The sequence below is a fragment of the Larus michahellis genome, chromosome 1 (genome assembly GCF_964199755.1).
Source record: "Larus michahellis chromosome 1, bLarMic1.1, whole genome shotgun sequence".
NCBI lineage: Eukaryota > Metazoa > Chordata > Aves > Charadriiformes > Laridae > Larus > Larus michahellis.
The window spans coordinates 224,193,553-224,203,125 of NC_133896.1; positions in this window are offsets into that span (position 1 = coordinate 224,193,553).

Below are 9,573 nucleotides of genomic sequence, written 5' to 3' on the forward strand. Positions count from 1 at the left end.
CCCATTTTCAAAAAGGGAAAAAAGGATGACCCAGCGAACGACAGACCGGTCAGTCTTACCTCTGTGCCCGGCAGGGTCATGGAGCAGATCCTCCTGGAATCTCTGCTAAGGCACATGGAAAATAAGAAGGTGATTGGTGATAGCCAACATGGCTTCACCAAAGGCAGATCGTGCCTGACAAATTTGGTGGCCTTCTATGATGTTGCCACCACATTGGTAGATACAGCATCTACCTGGACTTACGCAAAGCGTTTGACGCTGTCCTGCACGACGTCCTGGTCTCTAAATCGGAACAGCATGGATTTGATGGATGGACCACTCGGTGGATAAGGAACTGGCTAGATGGCCACACTCAAAGGCTTGCAGTCAATGGCTCAATGTCCACATGGAAACCAGTGACGAGTGCTGTTCCTCAGGGGTCAGTACGGGGACCAGTGCTGTTTAACGTCTTTGTCAGTGACATGGACAGTGGGATTGAGTGCACCCTCAGCAAGTTTGCTGACGACACCAGGCTGTGTGGCACGGTCGACACACTGGAGAGAAGGGACGCCATCCAGAGGGACCTGGACAGGCTCGAGAGGTGGGCCTGTGTGAACGTCATGAAGTTCAGCCAGGCCAAGTGCAAGAGCCTGCACCTGGGTCATGGCAATGCCAGGCACACCTACAGGTTGGGCGGAGAATGGCTTGAGAGCAGCCCTGAGGAGAGGGACTTGGGGGTGCTGGTGGACAAGAAGCTCAACATGAGCAGGCAATGCGCGCTTGCAACCCTGAAAGCCAACGCATCCTGGGCTGCATCGAAAGAAGCGTGGCCAGCAGGTCGAGGGAGGTGATTCTGCCCCTCTGCTCCGCTCTGGTGAGACCCCACCTGGAGTACTGCGTCCAGCTCTGGAGTCCTCAGCACAAGAAGGACGTGGACTTGCTGGAAGGGGTCCAGCGGAGGGCCACGAAGATGATCAGAGGGCTGGAGCGCCTATGCTATGAGGACAGGCTGAGAGAGCTGGGGATGTTCATCCTGGAGAAGAGAAGGCTCCGGGGCGACCTTAGAGCAGCCTTCCAGTCCCTAAAGGGGGCCTAGAGGAAGGATGGGGAGGGACTCTTTATCAGGGAGTGTAATGATAGGGCACGGGGTAACGGCTTCAAACTGAAAGAGGGCAGATTTAGATTGGATATCAGGAAGAATTTCTGTATTGTAAGGGTGGTGAGGCGCTGGAACAGGTTGCCCAGGGAAGCTGTCAGTGCCCCATCCCTGGAGGTGTTCAAGGCCAGGCTGGATGAGGCTTTGAGCAGCCTGGTCTAGTGGGAGGTGTCCCTGCCGAGAGCCTGGGTGCTTTGGGCCAGGTTGTGCTGGATGACAGCCATAGCACTGACCACAGCCTTTGTCACCATGCACAGGGCCATGTCCTGCAGAGCCTCGTAGGCTGTGGGGCTGCGCGGGGCAGGTGCCTGGCTCTCTGCCTGTGCTGCTGGGGCAAAGTGCGGAGCGCCAGCTTCTGCCAGAGGGATTTCAGGCACTGAAGCAGCCGCTTCATCGTAGTGGTCTTCCGACGTGGGAGAAGCCATGTTTTCTCCATGCTCACGTGCCAAAGGGATGAGAGGGGCTGCGCTGGCCTCTCCCCGAGGCTCTGCAGCCGAGGCAGACTCGCTGTCCTGTGGTGCTGCAGGTGGTGTTGCTGCTGTTGCTGCAGCCTTGCGTTTTGCCAGTTTTTCCTGGCTCACAAGGACAGAATTGATGAGAGCCTCTCTCACCATGCTCAGGATTGTGTCCTCTAAAGCCTCGTACTTGTACTCTGGGGGGGTGTATGGGGCAGGTGCCCGCAAGCGCTGGCTCACAGGCACAGAATTGATGAGAGCCTGTCTCACCATGCTCAGGATTGTGTCCTCTAAAGCCTCGTCCTTATAGTCTGGGGGGGTGTATGGGGCAGGTGCCCAGCTCTCTACTTCTGCTGCAGGGGCCTGCTCGCTGAGGATGGGAGAAGCGGTTGCCTTTGCCTCCTCTTCTGCCATGGGAGCCAGAGGCGTGCGGTGCCCCTCTTGCTCAGGAGTTCCGGCCAGGGCACAAGCTGCCGGCTCAGCATCCGTGGGACCAGCCAGGGCAGGAGACGCGCTCTGCAGGTCTCCAGCTATGTCTCCTGCCTCCCCTGTGCCCAGGCGGCTGGGCCGGCCGGACTCCTCCTGGGGACCAGCGTGGGTGTCCTGGAAGAGCTCCGGGACGGAGGCGTTGACCCAGATGGTGTGGATGCTGATGTCTTCCCCTTGGGACAGCTCCTTGTCACTGCTGTCTTTGCACTTCTGCTCCTCGGCCAAGGCCCCTGGCTTTCCCTCCGGGCTGTCCTGCTGCCACTGCAGGGTGGCATTGCTGAGTTGGGCCAGGCTGCGCCTGGTGCGGGCCAGGCAGCTCCTCTCCAGCTCCTCCAGGGACTCTGTCTTGATGGACAGGATGGCTGGATCCTCTGCAAAAGCCTTGCCTCCATTGGCCGCTAACACCTTGTCTGATGTTGGTGTCATGGCCTCAGCCCTTCCCCGTGGTGCTGCTGGCTGCTGGCTGGGTCCCCCGCTTCCAAGGAAAACCTTGGCCAGGACCTCACTCGTGAGGCACCGGGCTGTGTCCTTTATAGCTCCTCTGTAGGCTGGAGGGAGCTGGCCTTGCTGCTGTTGGATGCCAACACCTTGTCTGTTCTTTCAGTCATGGCCGCAGCCTTGCAATGTGCACGGTCCCGCGGTGCTGCTGGCTGCTGGCTGGGTCCATGGCTGGCAGGGAAAACTTTGCACAGGACCTTGTTTGTGATGTCCCGGGCGGCGTCCTTCCCTGCTGCGCTGTAGGCTGGAGGGAGCTGCTGGGCAGGCCTGAAGCTCCTCACCCTCGAATGTCTGCCCCGCTCACCGTTGATGCCCCGAGCAGGTGGGACTGGCCGTAGGCAGCCGCTGGCTGCGGTGCTGCTGGCCATTTGCCAGCCCGCGGCAGGAGAGGTCGAGGGTGCTGGTGTGTCCTGCAGAACCTTGTCCTCATATTCTCGGGGTGTGTATGGGGCAGGTGCCTGCCTCTCTGCCTCTGCTGCAGGGGCCTGCTCACTGAAGATGGGAGAAGTAGGTGGATCTTGCTGTGCTGCTTGTCCTTGGTGTCCTGGCCCCGCGTGCCTGCCCAGGGAAGCTGGTGCAGGGGCCCTGCTGGCAGCACCAGTGACCCCCTGTGCCCCCCTCAGTGTGGGACAAGCCGCGGGGGCCTTGCTGCTGTTGGCTGCCAACACCTTGTCTGTTCTTTCAGTCATGGCCGCAGCCTTGCAATGTGCACGGTCCCGCGGTGCTGCTGGCTGCTGGCTGGGTCCATGGCTTGCAGTGAAAACTTTGCACAGGACCTTGTTTGTGATGTCCCGGGCGGCGTCCTTCTCTGCTCCTCTGTAGGCTGGAGGGAGCTGCTGGGCAGGCCTGAACGTCCTCACCCTCGCAGGTCTGCCCCGCTCACCGTTGATGCCCCCAGCAGGTGGGACCGGCCGTAGGCAGCCGCTGGCTGCAGTGCTGCTGGCCGGTTCCCAGCCCGCGGCAGAAGGAGTCGAGGGTGCTGGTGGCAGAGGCGGCAGCTTGCAGCAGCTGCTGGCGTGTCTTGCTGGCCGAGCGGCGGTGGCATGCCCGGCTGTCCCTGCCTGCCTGGGCAGCCCACGGTGACGAGTGCTGTTCCTCAGGGGTCAGTACGGGGACCAGTGCTGTTTAACGTCTTTGTCAGTGACATGGACAGTGGGATTGAGTGCACCCTCAGCAAGTTTGCTGACGACACCAGGCTGTGTGGCACGGTCGACACACTGGAGAGAAGGGACGCCATCCAGAGGGACCTGGACAGGCTCGAGAGGTGGGCCTGTGTGAACGTCATGAAGTTCAGCCAGGCCAAGTGCAAGAGCCTGCACCTGGGTCATGGCAATGCCAGGCACACCTACAGGTTGGGCGGAGAATGGCTTGAGAGCAGCCCTGAGGAGAGGGACTTGGGGGTGCTGGTGGACAAGAAGCTCAACATGAGCAGGCAATGCGCGCTTGCAACCCTGAAAGCCAACGCATCCTGGGCTGCATCGAAAGAAGCGTGGCCAGCAGGTCGAGGGAGGTGATTCTGCCCCTCTGCTCCGCTCTGGTGAGACCCCACCTGGAGTACTGCGTCCAGCTCTGGAGTCCTCAGCACAAGAAGGACGTGGACTTGCTGGAAGGGGTCCAGCGGAGGGCCACGAAGATGATCAGAGGGCTGGAGCGCCTATGCTATGAGGACAGGCTGAGAGAGCTGGGGATGTTCATCCTGGAGAAGAGAAGGCTCCGGGGCGACCTTAGAGCAGCCTTCCAGTCCCTAAAGGGGGCCTAGAGGAAGGATGGGGAGGGACTCTTTATCAGGGAGTGTAATGATAGGGCACGGGGTAACGGCTTCAAACTGAAAGAGGGCAGATTTAGATTGGATATCAGGAAGAATTTCTGTATTGTAAGGGTGGTGAGGCGCTGGAACAGGTTGCCCAGGGAAGCTGTCAGTGCCCCATCCCTGGAGGTGTTCAAGGCCAGGCTGGATGAGGCTTTGAGCAGCCTGGTCTAGTGGGAGGTGTCCCTGCCGAGAGCCTGGGTGCTTTGGGCCAGGTTGTGCTGGATGACAGCCATAGCACTGACCACAGCCTTTGTCACCATGCACAGGGCCATGTCCTGCAGAGCCTCGTAGGCTGTGGGGCTGCGCGGGGCAGGTGCCTGGCTCTCTGCCTGTGCTGCTGGGGCAAAGTGCGGAGCGCCAGCTTCTGCCAGAGGGATTTCAGGCACTGAAGCAGCCGCTTCATCGTAGTGGTCTTCCGACGTGGGAGAAGCCATGTTTTCTCCATGCTCACGTGCCAAAGGGATGAGAGGGGCTGCGCTGGCCTCTCCCCGAGGCTCTGCAGCCGAGGCAGACTCGCTGTCCTGTGGTGCTGCAGGTGGTGTTGCTGCTGTTGCTGCAGCCTTGCGTTTTGCCAGTTTTTCCTGGCTCACAAGGACAGAATTGATGAGAGCCTCTCTCACCATGCTCAGGGCTGTGTCCTGCAGAGCCTCGTACTTGTACTCTGGGGGGTGTATGGGGCAGGTGCCTGCAAGCGCTGGCTCACAGGCACAGAATTGATGAGAGCCTGTCTCACCATGCTCAGGATTGTGTCCTCTAAAGCCTCGTCCTTATAGTCTGGGGGGGTGTATGGGGCAGGTGCCCAGCTCTCTACTTCTGCTGCAGGGGCCTGCTCGCTGAGGATGGGAGAAGCGGTTGCCTTTGCCTCCTCTTCTGCCATGGGAGCCAGAGGCGTGCGGTGCCCCTCTTGCTCAGGAGTTCCGGCCAGGGCACAAGCTGCCGGCTCAGCATCCGTGGGACCAGCCAGGGCAGGAGACGCGCTCTGCAGGTCTCCAGCTATGTCTCCTGCCTCCCCTGTGCCCAGGCGGCTGGGCCGGCCGGACTCCTCCTGGGGACCAGCGTGGGTGTCCTGGAAGAGCTCCGGGACGGAGGCGTTGACCCAGATGGTGTGGATGCTGATGTCTTCCCCTTGGGACAGCTCCTTGTCACTGCTGTCTTTGCACTTCTCCTGCTCCTCGGCCAAGGCCCCTGGCTTTTCCTCCGGGCTGTCCTGCTGCCACTGCAGGGTGGCATTGCTGAGTTGGGCCAGGCTGCGCCTGGTGCGGGCCAGGCAGCTCCTCTCCAGCTCCTCCAGGGACTCTGTCTTGATGGACAGGATGGCTGGATCCTCTGCAAAAGCCTTGCCTCCATTGGCCGCTAACACCTTGTCTGATGTTGGTGTCATGGCCTCAGCCCTTCCCCGTGGTGCTGCTGGCTGCTGGCTGGGTCCCCCGCTTCCAAGGAAAACCTTGGCCAGGACCTCACTCGTGAGGCACCGGGCTGTGTCCTTTATAGCTCCTCTGTAGGCTGGAGGGAGCTGGCCTTGCTGCTGTTGGATGCCAACACCTTGTCTGTTCTTTCAGTCATGGCCGCAGCCTTGCAATGTGCACGGTCCCGCGGTGCTGCTGGCTGCTGGCTGGGTCCATGGCTGGCAGGGAAAACTTTGCACAGGACCTTGTTTGTGATGTCCCGGGCGGCGTCCTTCCCTGCTGCGCTGTAGGCTGGAGGGAGCTGCTGGGCAGGCCTGAAGCTCCTCACCCTCGAATGTCTGCCCCGCTCACCGTTGATGCCCCGAGCAGGTGGGACTGGCCGTAGGCAGCCGCTGGCTGCGGTGCTGCTGGCCATTTGCCAGCCCGCGGCAGGAGAGGTCGAGGGTGCTGGTGTGTCCTGCAGAACCTTGTCCTCATATTCTCGGGGTGTGTATGGGGCAGGTGCCTGCCTCTCTGCCTCTGCTGCAGGGGCCTGCTCACTGAAGATGGGAGAAGTAGGTGGATCTTGCTGTGCTGCTTGTCCTTGGTGTCCTGGCCCCGCGTGCCTGCCCAGGGAAGCTGGTGCAGGGGCCCTGCTGGCAGCACCAGTGACCCCCTGTGCCCCCCTCAGTGTGGGACAAGCCGCGGGGGCCTTGCTGCTGTTGGCTGCCAACACCTTGTCTGTTCTTTCAGTCATGGCCGCAGCCTTGCAATGTGCACGGTCCCGCGGTGCTGCTGGCTGCTGGCTGGGTCCATGGCTTGCAGTGAAAACTTTGCACAGGACCTTGTTTGTGATGTCCCGGGCGGCGTCCTTCTCTGCTCCTCTGTAGGCTGGAGGGAGCTGCTGGGCAGGCCTGAACGTCCTCACCCTCGCAGGTCTGCCCCGCTCACCGTTGATGCCCCCAGCAGGTGGGACCGGCCGTAGGCAGCCGCTGGCTGCAGTGCTGCTGGCCGGTTCCCAGCCCGCGGCAGAAGGAGTCGAGGGTGCTGGTGGCAGAGGCGGCAGCTTGCAGCAGCTGCTGGCGTGTCTTGCTGGCCGAGCGGCGGTGGCATGCCCGGCTGTCCCTGCCTGCCTGGGCAGCCCACGGTGACGAGTGCTGTTCCTCAGGGGTCAGTACGGGGACCAGTGCTGTTTAACGTCTTTGTCAGTGACATGGACAGTGGGATTGAGTGCACCCTCAGCAAGTTTGCTGACGACACCAGGCTGTGTGGCACGGTCGACACACTGGAGAGAAGGGACGCCATCCAGAGGGACCTGGACAGGCTCGAGAGGTGGGCCTGTGTGAACGTCATGAAGTTCAGCCAGGCCAAGTGCAAGAGCCTGCACCTGGGTCATGGCAATGCCAGGCACACCTACAGGTTGGGCGGAGAATGGCTTGAGAGCAGCCCTGAGGAGAGGGACTTGGGCGTGCTGGTGGACAAGAAGCTCAACATGAGCAGGCAATGCGCGCTTGCAACCCTGAAAGCCAACGCATCCTGGGCTGCATCGAAAGAAGCGTGGCCAGCAGGTCGAGGGAGGTGATTCTGCCCCTCTGCTCCGCTCTGGTGAGACCCCACCTGGAGTACTGCGTCCAGCTCTGGAGTCCTCAGCACAAGAAGAACGTGGACTTGCTGGAAGGGGTCCAGCGGAGGGCCACGAAGATGATCAGAGGGCTGGAGCGCGGGATGTTCATCCTGGAGAAGAGAAGGCTCCGGGGCGACCTTAGAGCAGCCTTCCAGTCCCTAAAGGGGGCCTAGAGGAAGGATGGGGAGGGACTCTTTATCAGGGAGTGTAATGATAGGGCACGGGGTAACGGCTTCAAACTGAAAGAGGGCAGATTTAGATTGGATATCAGGAAGAATTTCTGTATTGTAAGGGTGGTGAGGCGCTGGAACAGGTTGCCCAGGGAAGCTGTCAGTGCCCCATCCCTGGAGGTGTTCAAGGCCAGGCTGGACGGAGCTTGGAGCAGCCTGGTCTAGTGGGAGGTGTCCCTGCCGAGAGCCTGGGTGCTTTGGGCCAGGTTGTGCTGGATGACAGCCATAGCACTGACCACAGCCTTTGTCACCATGCACAGGGCCATGTCCTGCAGAGCCTCGTAGGCTGTGGGGCTGCGCGGGGCAGGTGCCTGGCTCTCTGCCTGTGCTGCTGGGGCAAAGTGCGGAGCGCCAGCTTCTGCCAGAGGGATTTCAGGCACTGAAGCAGCCGCTTCATCGTAGTGGTCTTCCGACGTGGGAGAAGCCATGTTTTCTCCATGCTCACGTGCCAAAGGGATGAGAGGGGCTGCGCTGGCCTCTCCCCGAGGCTCTGCAGCCGAGGCAGACTCGCTGTCCTGTGGTGCTGCAGGTGGTGTTGCTGCTGTTGCTGCAGCCTTGCGTTTTGCCAGTTTTTCCTGGCTCACAAGGACAGAATTGATGAGAGCCTCTCTCACCATGCTCAGGATTGTGTCCTCTAAAGCCTCGTACTTGTACTCTGGGGGGGTGTATGGGGCAGGTGCCCAGCTCTCTACTTCTGCTGCAGGGGCCTGCTCGCTGAGGATGGGAGAAGCGGTTGCCTTTGCCTCGTCTTCTGCCATGGGAGCCAGAGGTGTGCGGTGCCCCTCTTGCTCAGGAGTTCCGGCCAGGGCACAAGCTGCCGGCTCAGCATCCGTGGGACCAGCCAGGGCAGGAGACGCGCTCTGCAGGTCTCCAGCTATGTCTCCTGCCTCCCCTGTGCCCAGGCGGCTGGGCCGGCCGGACTCCTCCTGGGGACCAGCGTGGGTGTCCTGGAAGAGCTCCGGGACGGAGGCGTTGACCCAGATGGTGTGGATGCTGATGTCTTCCCCTTGGGACAGCTCCTTGTCACTGCTGTCTTTGCACTTCTCCTGCTCCTCGGCCAAGGCCCCTGGCTTTTCCTCCGGGCTGTCCTGCTGCCACTGCAGGGTGGCATTGCTGAGTTGGGCCAGGCTGCGCCTGGTGCGGGCCAGGCAGCTCCTCTCCAGCTCCTCCAGGGACTCTGTCTTGATGGACAGGATGGCTGGATCCTCTGCAAAAGCCTTGCCTCCATTGGCCGCTAACACCTTGTCTGATGTTGGTGTCATGGCCTCAGCCCTTCCCCGTGGTGCTGCTGGCTGCTGGCTGGGTCCCTCGCTTCCAAGGAAAACCTTGGCCAGGACCTCACTCGTGAGGCACCGGGCTGTGTCCTTTATAGCTCCTCTGTAGGCTGGAGGGAGCTGGCCTTGCTGCTGTTGGCTGCCAACACCTTGTCTGTTCTTTCAGTCATGGCCGCAGCCTTGCAATGTGCACGGTCCCGCGGTGCTGCTGGCTGCTGGCTGGGTCCATGGCTTGCAGTGAAAACTTTGCACAGGACCTTGTTTGTGATGTCCCGGGCGGCGTCCTTCTCTGCTCCTCTGTAGGCTGGAGGGAGCTGCTGGGCAGGCCTGAACGTCCTCACCCTCGCAGGTCTGCCCCGCTCACCGTTGATGCCCCCAGCAGGTGGGACCGGCCGTAGGCAGCCGCTGGCTGCAGTGCTGCTGGCCGGTTCCCAGCCCGCGGCAGAAGGAGTCGAGGGTGCTGGTGGCAGAGGCGGCAGCTTGCAGCAGCTGCTGGCGTGTCTTGCTGGCCGAGCGGCGGTGGCATGCCCGGCTGTCCCTGCCTGCCTGGGCAGCCCACGGTGACGAGTGCTGTTCCTCAGGGGTCAGTACGGGGACCAGTGCTGTTTAACGTCTTTGTCAGTGACATGGACAGTGGGATTGAGTGCACCCTCAGCAAGTTTGCTGACGTCAC